A 19,857-nucleotide genomic window follows, 5' to 3' on the forward strand; every position below is an offset into this window, starting at 1 on the left:
TGCCTGGCGTGCTCTGGTCCATGGGGTCACGAAGAGTTGGACACGACTAAACAACAACAACAACAGTAAAGCTACCCTGCTCTATATTCACTGGGTGGTGGAAACAAGCCGTCTGTTGTGGGTTTAATCCCAGTTTCAAAGGTGGAGCAAGATAAATTGGTTCCCACTGACCACCAGGGAGTGCAAGGGTACAGAGAGGGGTAAGGCCTCTCCTGTTGGCAGCAAGGTACCCCACAAGTGGATTTGTCGTGCCAGAGCAAGAGTCCTTTGCTCCACTTTAATCCCAGAAACCTGCATTTCCAGTACTCTCGTGGGTCCCTCCTACAAAACAGTGGCAGTCTGGAAGCACCCCAAGTGATGCTGACCAGAAAAAGACCAACCCGTCCATCTCTACCTCTGAAGCTCATCTTTTGTCTTGTGTCTTGAAGAAGGAAGTTCGCAGGGCCAGTATTTGGAAACGGATTGCCAAACTCTGAAAAGTTTTATTTTGCTTTTGACGTTTCTCTGAATAGGCTGCCTGAGATACCCTAAAGACAATGGGGGGAGGGAGGGCAGAAAGAATGGAGCATATCCGCTTTTTGTTTTGTGGAGCACACTTTCCCTGCAGATATTAAACTGGGTTAATTCAAGTGATTGGGTGTTTTTTGTTCCATGGCTTATATCCACATTTGGCAGGGAACACAATGAAAGGACTCCTCCCAGGAATTGCTGAACCCAACACAAAGCCTGTTGTTCATCACCTAGTGTTACAAGCTCTGTGCATGAAACAGTGATTAATGCTCCTGTTTGCTAGTATGCAGACACACACAAATACCCTTCACTCAGTGTGGACCTTATAATTTTGGGCGACAATTCAGCACTCTCTTAAAACACTAACTTTCCCCCACTGTCGAAGACAAATTCCATAAAAGATCTTCTATGTCCAGATATCCTAGACCTAGGGTGAATTCAGAGGTCTGCAAACAGGCTGCATAAACTTAAACCACAGCCCTCCCCCCAAAGAATTATGAGAACTGTAGTTTCCCCCCACAGATTACAATTCCCAGCACCCTTTAGAGATGACAGCTCCCAGCTTTCTTTGGAGTGGGGTTTCCTTTTAATGCATGGTGTGTTTGCAGCCTCTACCCACAGATGACTGCTCCTTCCCCAGATAACCACTACAAAAATAAAACATAAATCTCTTTGATATGTACTGAGTTGAATAGGATCCAAAAGGCAGCAGTCTGATTGGTCCTAGCACAATAGGATTCAGAATTCAGCAGTCTGATTGGTCCACAGGAGCCACCCAATCTAGCTCCAGGTGCAAGTGAATCCGCAACCTGATTGGCCTACAGGTGAATCCCAAAATTAGCCAATCACATGGGGCCCATTGTGTAAATACAGTGGTAAAGGTAAAAGGTACCCCTGCCCGTACGGGCCAGTCTTGCCAGACTCTAGGGTTGTGCGCTCATCTCACTCTATAGGCGAGGAGCCAGCGGTGTCCGCAGACACTTCCGGGTCACGTGGCCAGCGTGACAAGCTGCATCTGGCGAGCCAGCGCAGCACACGGAACGCCGTTTACCTTCCCGCTGGTAAGCAGTCCCTATTTATCTACTTGCACCCAGGGGTGTTTTCGAACTGCTAGGTTGGCAGGCGCTGGGACCGAACGACGGGAGCGCACCCTGCCGCGGGGATTTGAACCGCCGACCATGCGATCGGCAAGTCCTAGGCACTGAAGTCTTACCCACAGTGCCACCCGCGTCCCTTAAATACAGTGGTACCTCGCGTTAAGTACTTAATTCATTCTGGAGGTCTGTACTGAAACTGTTCTTAACCTGAAGCACCACTTTAGCTAATGGGGCCTCCCGCTGCCGCCGCACCACTGGAGCACGATTTCTGTTCTCATCCTGAAGCAAAGTTCTTAACCTGAAGCACTATTTCTGGGTTAGCAGAGTATGTAACCTGAAACGTATGTAACCTGAAGCGTATGTAACCCGAGGTACCACTGTAATGTATATAAAGCAGGCATTCTGGGGGGAACTTCCATTCTTCTTCACCACTATGAGCTGAATAAAGAGCATGAAATCCACTCTCGACTCCGAGTATATTTCACTCTTCCTCCTTGAATTCTCTGAGTATTACTGAGAAGGCAGATGGGCAGAGGACCGCCCTGATAGCATCATGAATGAGCAAGGATGTGTGGAGGGGCTCAGAGAATTTTTGTGGGCTGCAGTGTCTTGTGTTGCATCCTAGGTTTTGGAAGAGGCAGGAGTAGCAGAAATCTTATCCAAAACTCAGGCATGAAGTGAAAAATAAGACCCCTCATCTCTTGAATTCTTTGCTCTAGTCAGAGGATTGAGGGAAGAGTAAAAAACTAATGGTGGACAACTGAGTCAATCTGAAATGTGTGTACTCTTCGTGAGTTCATTCAGTGAGTGGCCAATATAGAGGAAACACAAATATAATAAATAATTCCTACAGAGGTTACGCAATGTTTTTTGCTGTTGTTCTTGTAAAAACAACCTGTTGGTGTGCTTAAAAAGGAAAAGCATGAGCCAGAAGAATCAGAGGAGGAGAGAGTTAATGACTATTAAAATTAATATCTACAATGTCAATCTAAGATTTGTGAACTCCATTTAAAAATAGAAGAAATGTACACCTACTGAATAATTCCTAACACTCTTTGTCATTGTTCATTTGAAAACAACCTCTTTTTGTGATTAAAAAGCTACATTAGACCACAGTCTGATTCTTGACACCTTGAGAAACTACAGAACCTCTCTGAGACTAAATTACCCTGCGACTCAAATTGAGGATAATAATATTTACCTACTTCAAAACATGCCTGTATAATTACCCATCCACTATTTAAATGTAAAGTACTTAGGTGGAAATGCTATACAATTGCTAAGTGCTTTCTAAAAAGCAGGCACCTTTTCAGTGTCCTTTGAAAGTTTTTTCTCTTTTTTTGGTTATGCTCTTAAAATTGGTGGCATTGCTTCATAAAAATGCAGTTTCCCCATCCAGTTTCACATCTTCAGGTTCCTAATATAAAAATGATATGCTGGAAGGGAAGACCCGAAGCTGAGTTTTCCTGAGTGGGTATATTGAGAATGCACAAGCAAGAGTATCAACATCTCTGCCATCGAAAGACGTTGATGAAAGAATTACAAAAACGTGGCTCAAACAAATATGAAGAAAGAAAAGGTGTAGCTCAGTCGGCAGAGCATGAGACTCTTAATCTCAGAGTTATGGGTTTGAGCCCCACGTTGGGTGAAAGATTCCTGCATTGCAGGGTTACAGCTAAGTCACCCTCGTGGTCACAAGTGTGTGATTCTGCAGAAAGAGGATGTTTAGGCCTTCCTTTCCCATCCCTGGTTCCCCATAGCTTCCCACACACTGCTATGGAGCTGAAGGGGGGTGTTCCTATTGGCACAAATTATATTATTATTATTATTATTATTATTATTATTATTATTATTATTATTATTATTAATACCCCACCCATCTGGTTGTGTTTCCCCAGCCATTCTGGGTGTCTTCCTTCTCTTCTCTTCTTGCTTTTCCTTAGGGCATCCCTATTTTCACCAGAGAGGGTGAAGGTAGGCTGTCCCTATTTCCATTTGTGAAATGTTGGAGGATATGGAGTTATATGACCCTCCAAGCCAAGGGGATAAAGAACTATACAACCTTTAGAAGACATCTGAAAGCAGCCCTGTATAGGGTTTTTTAATTTTTTAATGTTTTGTTATGTTTTTATATATGTTGGAAGCCGCCCAGAGTGGCTGAGGCAACCCAGTCAGATAGCCAGGGTATAAATATGATTATTATTAGTAGTAGTATTAAACAGGACTTCCCTATTTTCATTGGAGAAATGTTGGAGGGTATGCCATTGTTATAGTGAACTTATAAATGTTGGGGCTCAGATCGATGTGGGGGTATGCCGTGATACGTACTGTATGTGCTTAGCAACATTAACTAGAAATGTCTGTCCTGAGCAGCGGGTTTGTTGTCTCTTCTTATATTGACACATGAGCTGAATGCGCTCAGATGCCTGGGCTTTTACACAAAGCTTTTTCAAATCTTGTCCTTGGGTTTGTCTTCTGCTTTGTGCATCCCTAAATATTTCATTCTCCTTGCCATTTTAGACGCCGGATAAAGGCAATCTCAGGGGAAGCCAGACGTATTATTTCATTTTAAGATGCCCAAATCTTCTGGGGAAACTTGGGAAAGTACATAATGCTCTGTGGTTCCCCGAGGCGCCAAATCCCAATTCAAAACTTTGTTCTCTGATTTGCACAAAGCTGAACAAAAGATACATTTGGCGGCTCTTCTCGAAGTAAACACTATCCTTTCCAAGGTGTCATTGATTACATTTCCATTTCCATGGGGCATCTTCTAGGAGAAACATATTGAACAGCAAGCAGAGGAGGCCGTAGCTTGAAGGTTCACAAGTGTAAAGTTTCAAGTTCATTTCCTTAAATCTGCATCTCCAATAAAAGAGATCTCAGGTTGCAGTGCTGGGGATGTACAGTATCTGAGATTAAAATGTCAAAACCTCTGTACTTTTCTGTCTTCACTGCAGGCTGGACCAATCAAACCATTTAGCTAGTAGCTACACTTACAAGGGGACGCAGGTGGCGCTGTGGGTTAAACCACAGAGCCTAGGGCTTGCTGATCAGAAGGTCGGCGGTTTGAATCCCCGCAACGGGGTGAGCTCCCGTTGTTCGGTCCCAGCTCCTGCCAACCTAGCAGTTCAAAAGCACGTCAAAGTGCAAGTAGATAAATAGGTACCGCTCCGGTGGTAAGGTAAACACCGTTTCTGTGCGCTGCTCTGGTTCGCCAGAAGTGGCTTAGTCATGCTGGCCACATGACCTGGAAGCTGTACGCCGGCTCCCTCGGCCAATAAAGTGAGATGAGCGCTGCAACCCCACGACTGGACCTAATGGTCAGGGGTCCCTTTACCTTTACAAGACCCACCCTCAGAGCTATTCCCTTTATATAAATTCAGGAAATAAATAAACATCCCAAATAAAGAAGAATGAGTTATTTAAAATCCCCATCCTTGAACAACAGGAGACATCATGGGTGGTATCCAACCCACTGAACATTGCTAAGTTAGGACCATTAATTTCATTGTTTCTGCTCTAAGTAAAAGATACTTGAACGCCACCCAATGAGTAGATCCTGGTCTATTGTTGCATCACTGGCTCAACTGCATGATGGTTGTTGGGATTCTTAGAAAGAATTATGGACAATGGACCTTGCTTTGATCAAGCAAGGTCATTCTTAGTTGCTTCACTCAGTTATCTGCAAGGGCTATATTCCAGATTCTGTCCCACCATGCCTCCAAATTTAAATTAGTGGTTGTTTTCCAGTTACATTTCTAGCCACATCCAGCATGCTTTTCTTATATTCTTATGGACAGTTTCCCATGTACAGTCACTGAACCTATTCCAGAATGTGTTCTGCCTTTAATTTTGACATTTCTTATCCCCGTTGTGCAGATTCAAACCTCTGACCTTCTGATCGGCGAGCCCAAGAGGCTCAGCGGTTTAGGCTCACTACCCACGCCCCTTGTACAATGATACCTATTGATGGGTCCCTTCAATAGCCACAAGGCAATCCTGCAATAATTTAACTAGGTGGTTCAATTCACATCAGAGTTTTCTGAAATGAACTCAGTCCCCAAGCGACGTGACCTTACAAGACCTTATATTAACTGACTTTTCTACATCACACATCTACACCCCCACAGTAGTCCAATCCTAGGCTGGTTTTATGAAGTGTTTAACTTTTGCCTTTCTTTTTTTTTACAAGAGTTTCCTTATATTGGGACGGCAAATGCATAGTGATTAATAGGTAAGGCATAAAATGCCCTTTATTGACAGAATATTTTCACTGGGCTAATGAGCATCATAATGAAGCAGATGGATCTCGCCTGTGTACCCTTCACAGATCAATTCAAACCTATTAGCCATCTAAGTTGCTCTGCTTCTTTTTGCCTAAAGTGGCAAAATATGCATCTCCTTTGATAAAGTGTCCTACCAGTGGAAATAAAATTACTCTAAGTAATGTTTATCATAATGTGGATTAACACATCTGTGCTTCTCAGCATATGATGCTCTGGGGGATGTTTATCGCTGCCAAGTCTTAATGGCTCACAACACCCTGGGCTGCATCTCTTCCTCAGATGGCCATATCTTCAATTTTTAGGCGTTTGAGGGAAGAAAGGAGGAGGCAGAAAGGGTTGGATGCGATCAAAATTAGCTTGCTGCATTCCACCCACCCCAGAGAACAAAATTTGAGTGTTGACTCTTTCTTTTCTTCTTCTTCTTTTTTCATTTTGAAGGGAGAAAATCTAGCAGGAATGACAATACGCATGGGAATATCAAAGACTTAATTTCCATACCCAAATTTGGTGGATTTCATACTTCCTGTTTATATCTAGGAGGATAATGATAACAGTGTCAGCTTCAATTGTTTGATTGTTAGCTAAAGAGGGGTCATCCTAGGAGAAACTCATTTCTTAAGCGCCCAGTGAATTATATTTAGGAGAGTGGAACAGCCCCCCTGCAGGTGCTGATAAACATACGGTGGTACCTCAGGTTATGAACTTAATTCATTCCGGAGGTCTGTTCTTAACCTGAAGCACCACTTTAGCTAATGGGACCTCCCGCTGCAGCCACACCGGTGGCGCACGATTTCTGTTCTCATCCTGAGGTAAAGTTCTCAACCCAAGGTACTGCTTCTGGGTTAGAGGAGTCTACCACTGTATTGTTATGAGTTGTGAGGAGAGGAAGAATTCCCCTAAAAGTCCTGGATACCAGATTCCCATCCCCACCCATAATTTCTAGAGTTAGTAAATGTAGGACATTGCTGCATGCTTGAAGTCTGTGCCGGGGAGGAGTTTGGATTTAATATCCCGCTTTATCACTACCGTAGGGAGTCTCAAAGCGGCTAACATTCTCCTTTCCCTTCCTCCCCCACAACAAACACTCTGTGAGGTGAGTGGGGCTGAGAGACTTCAGAGAAGTGTGACTGGCCCAAGGTCACCCAGCAGCTGCATGTGGAGGAGCGGGGAAGCAAACCTGGTTCACCAGATTACGAGTGCACCGCTCTGAACCACTACAGCACACTGGCTCACACTGGGTGCAGGACAGCTTAGCAGTGTAAAAATGCAAGCTGGATGAGTTTGCTGGCCAGGAATGTCCTGGAGAGAAGAACCATTATGTAGTAAAAAAAAAAAAAAAAAAGGTAATAGGCAACTGGCACAAACAGTGTCCGGCAGCAGAGGAGTGTGTGCCAATCCTCCCATGAGGGGTCAATATGCAGAGACAAAGGCCAGGATTTCAGTGCTTGATGGTGCATTCTGGGAGGGGGAGTTCCAAGTGGGTAAGGAGCAGTGACATAGGCTGGATGAACCAGTGTGGTGTTTTTTAAAAGAGGTTTGAAACGTGGGGGGCAGAACTTTGGGTGGACTGGCAGAGGGAAGCTGGAGGAGAGATATGGAGACGGCACTTGGGATGACATTGAATCCAGGACTGCGCTCTTGCAGGAAGCAAGCAACTCTTGAAATGTGAGTGCTGGGAGCTTCCTCAACAGTAGACTCAGGTGTAAAGGTAAAGGTAAAGGGACCCCTGACTATTAGGTCCAGTCACGGCCGACTCTGGGGTTGCGGCGCTCATCTCGCTTTATTGGCCAAGGGAGCCGGCGTACAGCTTCCGGGTCATGTGGCCAGCATGACTAAACCTCTTCTGGCGAACCAGAGCAACGCATGGAAACGCCGTTTACCTTCCCGCCGGAGCGGTACCTATTTATCTACTTGCACTTTGATGTGCTTTCAAACTGCTAGGTTGGCAGGAGCAGGGACCGAGCAACAGGAGCTCACTCCATTGCGGGGATTCGAACCACCAACCTTCTGATCATCAAGCCCTAGGCTCTGTGGTTTAACCCACAGTGCCACCTGCATCCCAGACTCAGGTGTAAATACGTGTAAATAAAACATACGTCATAAAGGCACTACGGCCTCCCTTGTGCCTCATTTCCGAAGGAAACACAAACCCCAGTTTTGGACCCTGGAATCACATGCACCACTCAACAGAGATCAGGGTGGCTTGTAACACTCTGTTAACCTACCTAGTCTCCAGCTGGAGTGTAGGAAGAGTAATAGGACGGAGATTATTTGCAGCTTTGGCTTGAATTCAAGCCACCAATGCAAAGGAAGAATCAGCAGGGCATCCTAAGTGCAGGGTGACCAGATGAGGCAGTAATGGCTTTTCTATTCAGGTGAAAAACTGGGACAGCGCCTAGAGTGTGCTGCTATTTTTTCTTCATTTTAGTTGTGACTAGAAGCTTCACATGTCTGATGTTATATATTATGCAGGGTACAGAAAAGATGGGCATGAAACAGCCTGGCGGGTCAATCTCAGGCCTAGTGGGCTTAATTAGGACCACAGGGCTGAGTTTCCCCACCCCAGGCTAGAGTCTTCTACCGTATATACAGTGGTATCTTGGTAGTCAAACGCCTTGGTTGTCGAACAAATCGGCTCCTGAAAGCAGCAGACCCAGAAGTTAGTGTTCCGGTTTGCAAAGGTTTTTTGGAAGGCGAACATCCAATGTGGCTTCTGCAGCTTCCGATTGGCTGCAGGAAGCTCCTGCAGCCAATCGGAAGCCACACCTTTGTTTTCAAACCGTTTTGGGAGTTGAGCGGACTCCCGGAACAGATTAAATTCGAGAACCAAGGTACAACTTTACTATATTGACTCCTTTCTTCTAGAGTGTAGGATTATAGCAACTGCATCTTCTTTTCCCCACTTTCCCCCACAATCTTTTTATTTCAGAATTCAGTAAATTGTGCTAGAATTCTAGTTGAATCATTCTCATGAAGGGGTTTTGTGCCCTGTGCCCGATCAACTGACTTTGGTTATCTGAACTCCCCTTGCATTATATGACCTGGAACATTTGCTGGAGTCATCTAGAGTTATTTGCTTTGTGGCATAAGGGATGTGTGGTTTGAGTTGTGGAGGCTGTGCAGGATACATCCTGCCTTGGGGACAGAAAACTAGACAAGGTGGCCTTTTGCTTAATTCAGCATAAACTTTTTTAGAAGGCAAATTCACTCCTGCATTCGCTCATGCTTGGCTCATCTATTTATAAAAGAAATGCACCCATTTGTTTTGTTTTGTCTTGTACAAGTGCTTCCAGCTATATAAACATGTCTTATACCCAGCAACATTACCAAAATGTATTAGCACCCACCATTCATGGTTGAAGCCCGGACAAGCTTTTAGACAAATTATTATTGAACTATTCCTTTTCTTTAAAAACATACACTCTTTATCTTTGTTCCTGTGTAGTACAGTTGATTCTAAGTTCTGTTAATAAGACAGCTAAGCAAATTGTGCTTTTTAGAAGATATTGATTTCCTCCCTGCCAAGAAAACATTGCTACATTCCTCTCCTGTTGCAAGTTGGCAAGATTGCATAGCTATTAGATTAGGACACAAATAATCCTAAACTGGAGCATGTGCATGAAGTCTTTGGTCTACACAGCCAACTCAAGTTGTAAGCCCAACTGAGTCTTGCCTCGAGTGGCAAGGGTGGGACATATTTTGTCTACCGAGCCCAAACAATACAATCATCTTAAAAGACAGTGAATTTGAACCATGAAAAAGAAAGATCAAGGGCAGCGTTGCCACCAAAAAGAAATGTAACACTCAAGTAATTTTAATGTTTTAGTATTTTAACTGTTGCATGTTTAAATTTTATTTTAATCTTTTAATTGATTTTCTTGTTTTATATTTTTGTAAACCGATTTGAGGGTTGTTGTCTTTTTTTTTTTTCGCAATTAAGCCGTGTATATATTTTAGGAAATCAACAAAATAAATATGAGCTGAGCATTACGACCTCCCGTTTTCCTCTCTGGTTCGGATTTTAATCTGAGCAGGAAAAGGGCTGAACATCTCCCTCCTTCTCTCCCAAGTTTCTGTTGGGATGCAGCCAAGGAATCGGGGGCAATTGGTGGGCCCCCAGCTGGCCCCAGCCCACTGGTTGGTGTGACGGGAGATCTCCAGTCCTTGGACCGCATGAAACTGCAACCCTAGCTTCAGAAGCCTTCAGAAGCTGGGCACGCACACTCAGCAGAGATAACGTGCAAACAGAAGCGGCAGGAGAGGCTGTGTTGAGCATATTTAAAGGTAAAGGTAAAGGGACCCCTGACCATTAGGTCCAGTAACAGCCGACTCTGGGGTTGCAGCGCTCATCTCGCTTTATTGGCCGAAGGAGCCGGCATACAGCTTCCAGGTCATGTGGCCAGCATGACCAAGCCGCTTCTGGCGAACCAGAGCAGCACACGGAAACAGCGTTTACCTTCCCGCCGGAGCTCACTCCATTGCGGGGATTTGAACCACCAACCTTCTGATTGGCATGTCCTAGGTTCTGCGGTTTAACCCACAGCGCCACCCGCGTCCCTATGTTGAGCATATTTACAAGCAGTTTATTCAGCATAGATCAGGACAAAAAGAAAACATGTCTTCTACCCTTCGTGTCCAAAGCAAGCAGCTAAAAGCAAAAGCTGTGAACAAAAGGAAGTTCCCAGCAAGCTGTGCTGGAGTGTAAACAGGCAGGTGACATACAACAGTCATGCCTGTTGCTTAAGGTGGAACGGAATATTCTAACAGTTTCAAGTGATAAGCTTGTGTCCTGGCCAACTCTCTCCCAAGCTCCACTGCTACCTCCTCAGGCAGATCAAAGTCCCCTCCCTTCCCAGTCGAGGCTCTGCACTCCACGGAAGAGGCTTGGAGAGAGCCAGCAGATCTGTTTCCTCCTCTGACATCTAGAGTCTCCATCGCTGGGTGCCAGCCTTCCACCTGCCCCATCTGCTCTTTCTCCTCCCTCCTCTTCTGTCTGTGGCTGCCAAAACCAGGCCAGATCCTACTACAGCCAAGGGGCCCATGATAAATGCATGCAAAACTTCTTGCAGGATTTAAAATAACAGTGATAACCACAACCACCTGTTGATGGCATTTTACCATTGTACTGTGGAGAGTGTATTAACATATGGTCTGTGTGTGTGGTTTGGGAGTTGGGAGTTGCATGGTCAGAGAAAAAACAATGCTGTCCAGGGTTGTAAAGACTGTGAAGAGAATAATTGGGTGCACTCTTCCCACCTTAGATCAAATCTATGCTTCCAGGTGCCATAAGAAACCTGCAGAGATAGTGCAGGATAGTGTGCACCCCAGAAATTATCTCTTTCAGCTTCTGCCTTCTGGAAGAAGGTACAGGGTTATAAAGACTAGGACTAGCTGCCTGAGAAACAGTTTCCATCCAAATGCGATTTTGTTTTTAAACGCAGTGTAAGGTAGTCTCTATGGAAGTCTATTGTATTTAATTATGGGGTATCAGAGTTTTTAGGGGGCTAAACAAGCTGGGATAGCTGGGGTAGCAGGCTTGTTGGTTTTTGAATGTACTATGTGGATTTTTCAGTTTCGTTGTTCTGTATGGGACAATGACAATAAAGATTATCGTTATTGTTATCGTTATCGTTAACCTCATGCAGCGCAGCCATTAGGTAGGGTGACGCTGCCACTTCAAGTGGCAGAAGCCATGCCCATGGGTGCCCTGCCTGCCGTCTCCCCAATTGATGGAGAAACTCCCCACCTCTGGTGCCAATTTGGGGCACAATCACATCCATTTTGGGTGACAAATGTCATGCAAACCAAAACCAGTCCTTCCGTATTCACCCTTCTCTGAATTTTGCAAAGCCCGGTAATGCGTTTTTTAAAAAAAAATGCATATTCTAGAGTAATGTGTGCATGGAAATGCACATATTAATGAAAAGCATACACAAACGCATTATAGGAGGGGAAATTGCCTTGCAAAAATGTGTGCATCAGAAGAAATGGACAATAAAATATTGGTGAATGTTCATGAGGATTTAAAAAACAAATTGCAAACTCACGAGGAAATCAATTTAATGGGAAACTGGGGAACCCCGAAATTGTCAGATTCACCGACCCTTATCTCCCACCGCACAATATTAATTCAGAGGAAAGTGTTTCAGCTCTCAAGAGCTGGGAAGCACAGACTCAGAGGGATAGCAGCTGCTCTGAAATCAGACACTTTTTCATATTCATACCATTGCCATTCAAAAGGATAGAGCAAAAGTTCCCCCGTAATCGAAGGGAGTGATGGAAAGAAATGTGTCCCATTATTCTTTCTGTTAACAGCCTGACAATTGACTTTGTTTTACATGGTTATTGGGTGCTCCAAGAGGAATTACGGTGGCCTGGTATGCCTGATAAAAATCTTGTCAGCAGTAAAACATTTGATTTATTTGACTCTTTCCATAACAATTATGTGATTTTTTAAAAAACAAAACAAAACCCTGAACTGGATATCCCCCGCAAAATGGAGAACAATCTTTTCCAAATCCCCTTTCATATAATTTTACTCTAAAATGCCTGTCTTTGTAACACGCTGCTCATGAGAACAATGCATATTTGATGAAAACCTGTAATAAGTAACATTACGGAGGCTGTTACTAGACACTGATTGATGTGTATATTATTTTGTCTGCTGCATTTTAAATGCCCATTTTTTCACTGCTCCCCTCCTCGTCCTCCCTAGTATCTCAGGCACACAACATAGTACCAAAGTAGAATTCATTTGACCCCTTTTCCCCCAAGGTAACTTGATGCACATAGAACAACTATAGGGAACCTGCGGCCCTCCAGATATTGGTAGACCATGTCCCCAATCATCCCTGCCTACTGACCATACTAGCTGGGACTGATGGGAAACTGGAGCCCAATGACATCTGAAAGACCATGGGTTCACCACTGCTGATGTGGAAGATCTGTCACATTGTCATCTGCAGAGTGTTAAATATTTTGGAAAGATAAGTCTGTATAGAAATTTATTCATGTATGCGACTACAGCGGCAAGAGTATTACTTGCCCAAAAGTAGAAAGAAGTCCCGACGAAAGAAGAATGGATACAAAAACTTACGGAAGTCACAGAAATGACTAAACTTACTGGAAAAATAAGAAATCAAGATAACCAACTTTTTATTGAAAGAATGGAAACGATTTATTGAATATTTACGAACAAAATGTAAGCAGATAAGAACATTGGCAGGATTACTGTAATAACCTGAAGTTTTATAAGAGTATACAGTTAAAGCAGATGAATAAATGAATAAGTTAATTTGGAATATGCAGGAAATATAAAAAATAAATTTAAGGAACCGCAAAAGGAGGGGGAAGGAAGTCGAGTTTCGAAATGGTAAAATGATGGTAAAATTATTGAAATGTATAAAATTGAAAATCATAATTTTTTTAAAAAATCAACTGTATGTAGCCTAGCTTGAGGTAAGATGGGTGTTGTTCTCTATGGGATTGTATCTCTGGATACTGACAATATTCATCCCATGGAAGACAGTTGATGATATGAATAATCTATTTGATCACTTTGCTATTTTCCATGCGTAGGAGAATATGTAATTCAACCCTGATTCACCCATATCAGCGTGTCATCTTGGAACGATTGAGACAGAGAATAAACTCCACCCTCCATCTTTCTGATTGTGGGATGCATTGATCTCAACAGGATGGCAGACTTGCCTGTACTGCAGCAAGGCAAAATATGAATCATTTAGCAAATGCCAGGCAGATATAGGATCATTCCAGCAGGGAAAACTGCTGTTGATGTTACAGTCATCATGTGATAACTATGCACGTGTGAACCGGTCCTTTGAGTGCAATCAACGGCAATTAAAATCCATGGCTTCAGTGCACAGTAAATTTGCAACATTTAATAAACAACTTCCATGGGAAGGATCTATGGACCATATAATTAAAAATGAATGCTATGTTTAGATGCCATCTTTGCTACTATGTTCCAGTATTTCGGTGTTGCTAATTAGAACCTCATTTTTATCGCCCTGCAGCTTATTTACATTTAAGGTAGGCATAATTTGGCTATATGCATTCTGCCAGGCATTCAGTCTTTTAGAAGGGGCAGATGTTTCACTTACACACACACACACACAGAGAGAGAGAGAGAGAGAGAGAGAGAGAGAGAGAGAGAGAGAGAGAGCGCCTTCTTTAAAAAATAAAAAACTCAACAGTGACCTCTCTGGCCACCAAAGGAAGAATATCCATAGATTTCAAGATGCAAATCACTAGAAATAAATGTCTTTAAGGTGGGAAGGAGGAGGCAAATTAAAACTGGAAAGATGGATTTTGGAGCGCTTGTGCCATGCTGTTTGAGAGAATGACGGAGAAAAAAACATAGTAAGCTGATCTATTTTATTGAGGTTGTAGGCAAGATATAAGCTTGAGATTTTAATTCTGGCTGCTTGTCATTCATTATTATGTGATGGCGGCAATGCTAGCATAGAAGAAATCAACACAAAGGGAGGATGCTGACTTTAATTTAAAATAAAATTGGCTGTGTTTTGTTCCTTCCATATTCTGTTCTCTAGGCAACAACGGTCCCTTTGCTTCCCAAAGCAGAAATTAAAGATGCAGCCAAAGCAGCGGAGGGGGAGAAAATAATTTTGTGACAGGATGCTTGCAGCGAGTCTTGTTAGGCTAGGACTCGGGTTGTAAATAGAGAGGTTGCATGCCAGTTCCCTAGAGTTAAAAAGAGAGTCCAAAGGAAACGGTTTCCTCGGAGAACAAGTCAACCACTTTGGGTCGACTGGAAGCAAGCCACCAACACAGCTGCCTGGAGAGCCAGCCAATAGCTGGAATGGATGCTGCTGGAAGAATCTTGTATCTCCAATAGATTAGCTAGCATATGGGTCTTTTGATAACCAGCTCAAATAGCGGAGGAGGAAGAAAGCATCAGCGCTGGGCTTTTTTAAATAGGCAAGGAGAAGCAAAGTCAGAAAGCATGGGAAATACTTTAAGTGCATGGAAAATAGGAAATAAATTAGCATTCCCCCCCCCCATGGAACTCTAATAAAAAAGGTAAAGGGAACCCTGACCATTAGGTCCAGTTGTGGTCGACTCTGGGGTTGCGGCACTCTGAAAAAATTTGCAAATCAGAATACTCACTTCTGGGTTTGCGGCGTTTGGGAGCCAAGCCGCTTGAGTACCAAGGTAACACTGTGTTTCCAATAGTTTAGCACAAGTTTCCTCAATCTCAGCCCTCCAGATGTTTTTGGCCTACAACTCCCATGATCCCTAGCTAGCAGGACCAGTGGTCAGGGATGATGGGAACTGTAGTCTCAAAACATCTGGAGGGCCGAGGTTGAGGAAGCCTGGTTTAGCATGTTCTTCTTTCATTCTATTCTAAGGCACGATGCCCTCCATTAGCTAGCTGCCTGGATAGCTCAGTTTGTTAGACCATGGTGCTGCTACTGCCAAGGTTGCAGGTTCGCTCCCCATATGGGACAGCTGCATATTCCTGCATTGCAGGGGGTTGGACTAAGATAGTCCTCAGTGTCCCTTCCAACTCTACAATTCTTTGATTCTGTGGTTCTATGAATTCCCATCACCCGTAGCCAGTGTGGTCAGTGATCAAGGATGATGGGAGTTGTAGCCCAGCAATTCCGGGAGGACACCATATTGGTCACCCCCTACTCCAAAATAAAGTAAAATAAAATAAGCTGAAGTAAGGTTTGGTGTAGCACTGCCTTGAACATTTAGCATGTCCTGCTCTCACCTCCACTATTTATCACCACTGTACAAGATAATATTACGTTACTCCCTTCTCAACAATAGTTGCTCTCCAAGGACAAGCAGCTGAATAGCATCTTGATAAGACAGAGCAGTAATTAAACTGGATAATTGTTACCAGCTCCTTAGAACAAGTGGCTGCTACCAGCTGGTATTAATGTCCATGATATTTTGCCATGAGACTTAAGATATGGGTGCCCAGATGCATGGTCTTTTTTTATGCAGAAACCTTATTTATGATTTATTTCCTAAGGACTGCGGGATCTAAACAACATGTGTGTATGTGAGTCACATACACACAAACTCATTGTCGCCACACTGACAGATAGCTCCAGCAGTTATAAGATCTCTGATTGTCCCTTTATCTAAACAAAGACATCCATTAATGTGCTTGGCTAGAAATCTGTGGAAAAAATATAATACCACTAGAAGAAGCACTTAGATCCTATATTTAAATGCTGCTTGTGAAATATGTACAGTACAAAGGAAACTAATTTCCATAAAGTAATTTGACTTCAGCATTTGTTTGGATGATTCATTTGTGTATGTTTGTCTTAATGCTGTCATTTGTTTTCATCTATTTATTAATTCCTGGTTATTATGAATGCGTTGCCAGCCCTCTAATACTTTTCATGCCAACATATCCCACAACAATCAAGGTTTTCTAAATGTTCTGCATGAAACAGGCTACCTCTTGAGGACTGGGTGCTATTTGTTCTTGGTTTTATACACACACACACACACACACACACATATACATACACAAATACACACGAAAGAATATGAGAATATATATGTGTGTGAGAGAGAGAGATTGATTAAAATTTGTACACTACTTTCTTCTTCTTCTTCTTCTTCTTCTTCTTCTTCTTCTTCATCTTCATCTTCATCTTCTTCTTCTAAAAAAACACCCTCAAAATGGTTTACTGCTTTGTAATTTATTCAAACTTCTGGTCACTGAGGCACACTTATTTCTGAATTAACATTGCAGGCAAACTTGGTGTCAGGGACCGTGCTGAGGAGGGCTACAATGGTGGGAGCCTCCTCCTCCTCCTGACCCTGAATCTCCCCAAGAGCAGGAGGACAGTATAGATTTAGAACAGTGGTTTGCAGAGAGGCACAGTTCAGAAGGGAAAAGCTGGGAAATACTGGATGAAGAGCAGCTAGGAAGAGAGAGGGTTAACAGATTCACAGTCATTGGATAGCATCCCTCTTCCCCCTTCCCCACGTTCTAGAAGAGCTGAGAAAGTTGCTGAACAGAAAGCACAGCAACTACAAGCTCAGGTTACCAGACGTAGGGGTGACGGACTGAGAGGGACATGGGTTGGTAGTGTAGCCTTAATTGGAAGCACCGCCATTCTTCGAGAGAGATGTTTGTTATCCCTCACTGTGATTATTAAAGAATTCTAACTGGTAAGAAGACTCCATTCACTTTGTCCTGCTTATCTACTGCCAAGGGGGAGGGGGAAGGAAGCCGATTCCTTGAAGCCTGACACTTGGACCCTATTTACGTGTTCTCTAGATGCACATGTAGGAAGGCACCATTTTCCATTCTGCTCTGTATTTGCCACATGTATTCCATTCTGCTGCATTGTCAAAAGTGACATTACCTGTCTCATTGTCCACTAATGCTAAAATTACCTACATTATTGAGCCCCATTCATTTCTATTCTACTTGTTGATGGTGTGCACACAAAATGCATGACCCAGATTCTAAATCATATGGGGAGCTTCCATGAGTAGAGAAGGTCCCCCACTCCTCAGACCTTTACACACATGAAGGATTCTAAAAGTGATAATTGGTAATGTGCTGGAAAGAGAGGGTCTTACTATTGCACACACACACACACACACACACACACACGGCTTCCCTTTGTGTGTTTCCTTAAATATGGGTAAAAAGAACTCCCAAACAGGGATTAGGTCCTATATGAGCAAAGTGTAACATACAAGTGTGGTCTTACCCTACTCTAGTCTGAACTTTAAAAGTGCAATGCTGGTGGTCAACAAAAGAGGTTCAAATACTCTCTTGAGGCAAATCTAAAAAAATGTAGTATAAACACCGACAACTGGGAAACACTGGCCTGTGAGCGCTCCAATTGGAGAGAAGCCTTTACCAAAGGTGTTATGGGTTTTGAAGACTCTCGAACTCTGGATGAAAGGGAGAAATGCACTAAGAGGAGGGCATGCTTGGCAAACCCTCACCGTGATCAACTCCCACCCGGAAACCTATGTCCCCACTGTGGAAGGACGTGTGGATCCAGAATTGGCCTCCACAATCACTTACAGACTCACTTTTAGAACCGTGTTTATGGAAGACAATCTTACTTGGCTACAAGTGATCGCCAATGAAGAAGAAGAAGACCCAGCTTCAGATGAACCTATACTTTTGAGTTTCTCCACAAGTAACTGTTGTGGTTTTTAGGGTAGCCATTGGTCTTACTTTACAGCTCTCTATTTGACAGTGTCCTCTATGTGAAGGGGTGTCTGGTCCATGTCCAAATTAAAGACTGGGGACCATGAGAAGGGAGAGGAGCAAGGGACATGAAATTGCCGATCAACACAGCACCTGGACCTGAGCAGACACACAGGTCCCCTGGTCACAGTACTCCCCCAATGCAGTGGGTTGCATTTTAATTCCAGCAGGTATTTTTATATGTATATCTAGGCATATAAATTAACATTATAAACCTCTTCGACCTTTCCTAGCAGGGAAGAGAAGGGTGAGAGGCATTTCTTAGCTGGCTTTCCAATGTGGAGAGGAAGTTGGTAGGCCAGTGTCTTGCAGGCATGGCAGTGGACCCAAACCAACCCTCCAGATGCTGCACATCAGCTGCCCTATTGCTTTGCCCCGCTCCCTATTGGAGACTGGCAGTAACCTCCGGTTTGGGAAGCCAGGTAAGGAACACTGGCTCATACCACCCCATCAGACCCTACTGGCCTATCCTCATCCATTTCTTTTTTTACCAAACTATTCTTATTTCCCTGTCTACAGAAGCTTGGGAAATGGTTGTACAGTCCTTCCTCACAGCTGTATTTCTATAACATGTCAGGAGATCCCATCATATATATTCTGTGTCATATGTAGCTTGGCCCATAGATAGCAGTAGAGGAGTATCCTTCATCAGAAATCCACCGCAAATTTTATTTGCTGGGAGGGAACGGGAGAATATGGGTGTTAAGAAGTGCATTGCCTTCTTCCATCTCTCTGCACGCACATACTCATGCCAGAATATTGCATCTCATTTATAAGGTTTGTTTTTCAAACAGGGTTCTATTTAAAATTGAAATGCAGATGCAGATAATGCTTTTGCTATTTGCTGTTCCCAAGAGGCATTTTCTAAGGCCGTTTTAAAGTAGGAAACCTGTAGGAGATGTTCCCAGTTGCTTCTTCTGAAGAGCTGGAGAGGAGCTCGTGCAAATCAAGAACAAACCAGCTGAAACTAGATGTCAGAACTAGAATGAGATCACAACCCCATGATCTTCTTCATAATGCATGTTGATTCACATGGACAGGCCAGGCCCAAAGGCTGTATCACTTTTTTTAAAAAACAAAACAAAACAGGGACACAGTCAGAATCAATGCCATCTTTTAAAACTAAGAGTCTTTCTCCCCCCAGATCATATAAAGTGGGGATGCCATCTGTAGGAACGTATCTTAGTTCGGTCCTCTCCAACCTGTTGCCCTCCAGATGCTTTCAACCTGTGACCCTCCAAAAGTTGTTGGATACAAACTCTCAATATTTGGCCCTTGGCACTCTTCCCAGGTCACATACCCTCTCCCCTGGCCACAACTCCTCACTCGCCCTGCTCTGCAACCTTCTTGAGTGTGCTTGCCTGCCTGGAATGTGTCCTTGAACACTGATCATCCTTTTTACGTGCATGGATGGGGGATAGAGCAGGGCAGTGGCGTAGCGTGGGTTGTCAGCACCTGGGGCAAGGCAAGTAATTTGCGCCCCCTAACCCATGGATTTGCGCCCCCTAACCCGTGGATTTGCGCCCCCTAACCCTAACCCCCAGATGTTGCCCCCGGTGCGGCTGGCCCCCCCTGCACCCCCCACGCTACGCCACTGGAGCAGGGGGATAGCTTGTGAATTGCTCTAAGTTCTTATGATGAAGGGTGGTTGTTGTTGTTGTTCAGTCATTTAGTCACATCCAGAGCACGCCAGACACTTCTGTCTTCCACTGCC

This window comes from Podarcis filfolensis, assembly GCF_964270895.1.
Source record: "Podarcis filfolensis genome assembly, chromosome: 7".
Classification (NCBI taxonomy): domain Eukaryota; kingdom Metazoa; phylum Chordata; class Lepidosauria; order Squamata; family Lacertidae; genus Podarcis; species Podarcis filfolensis.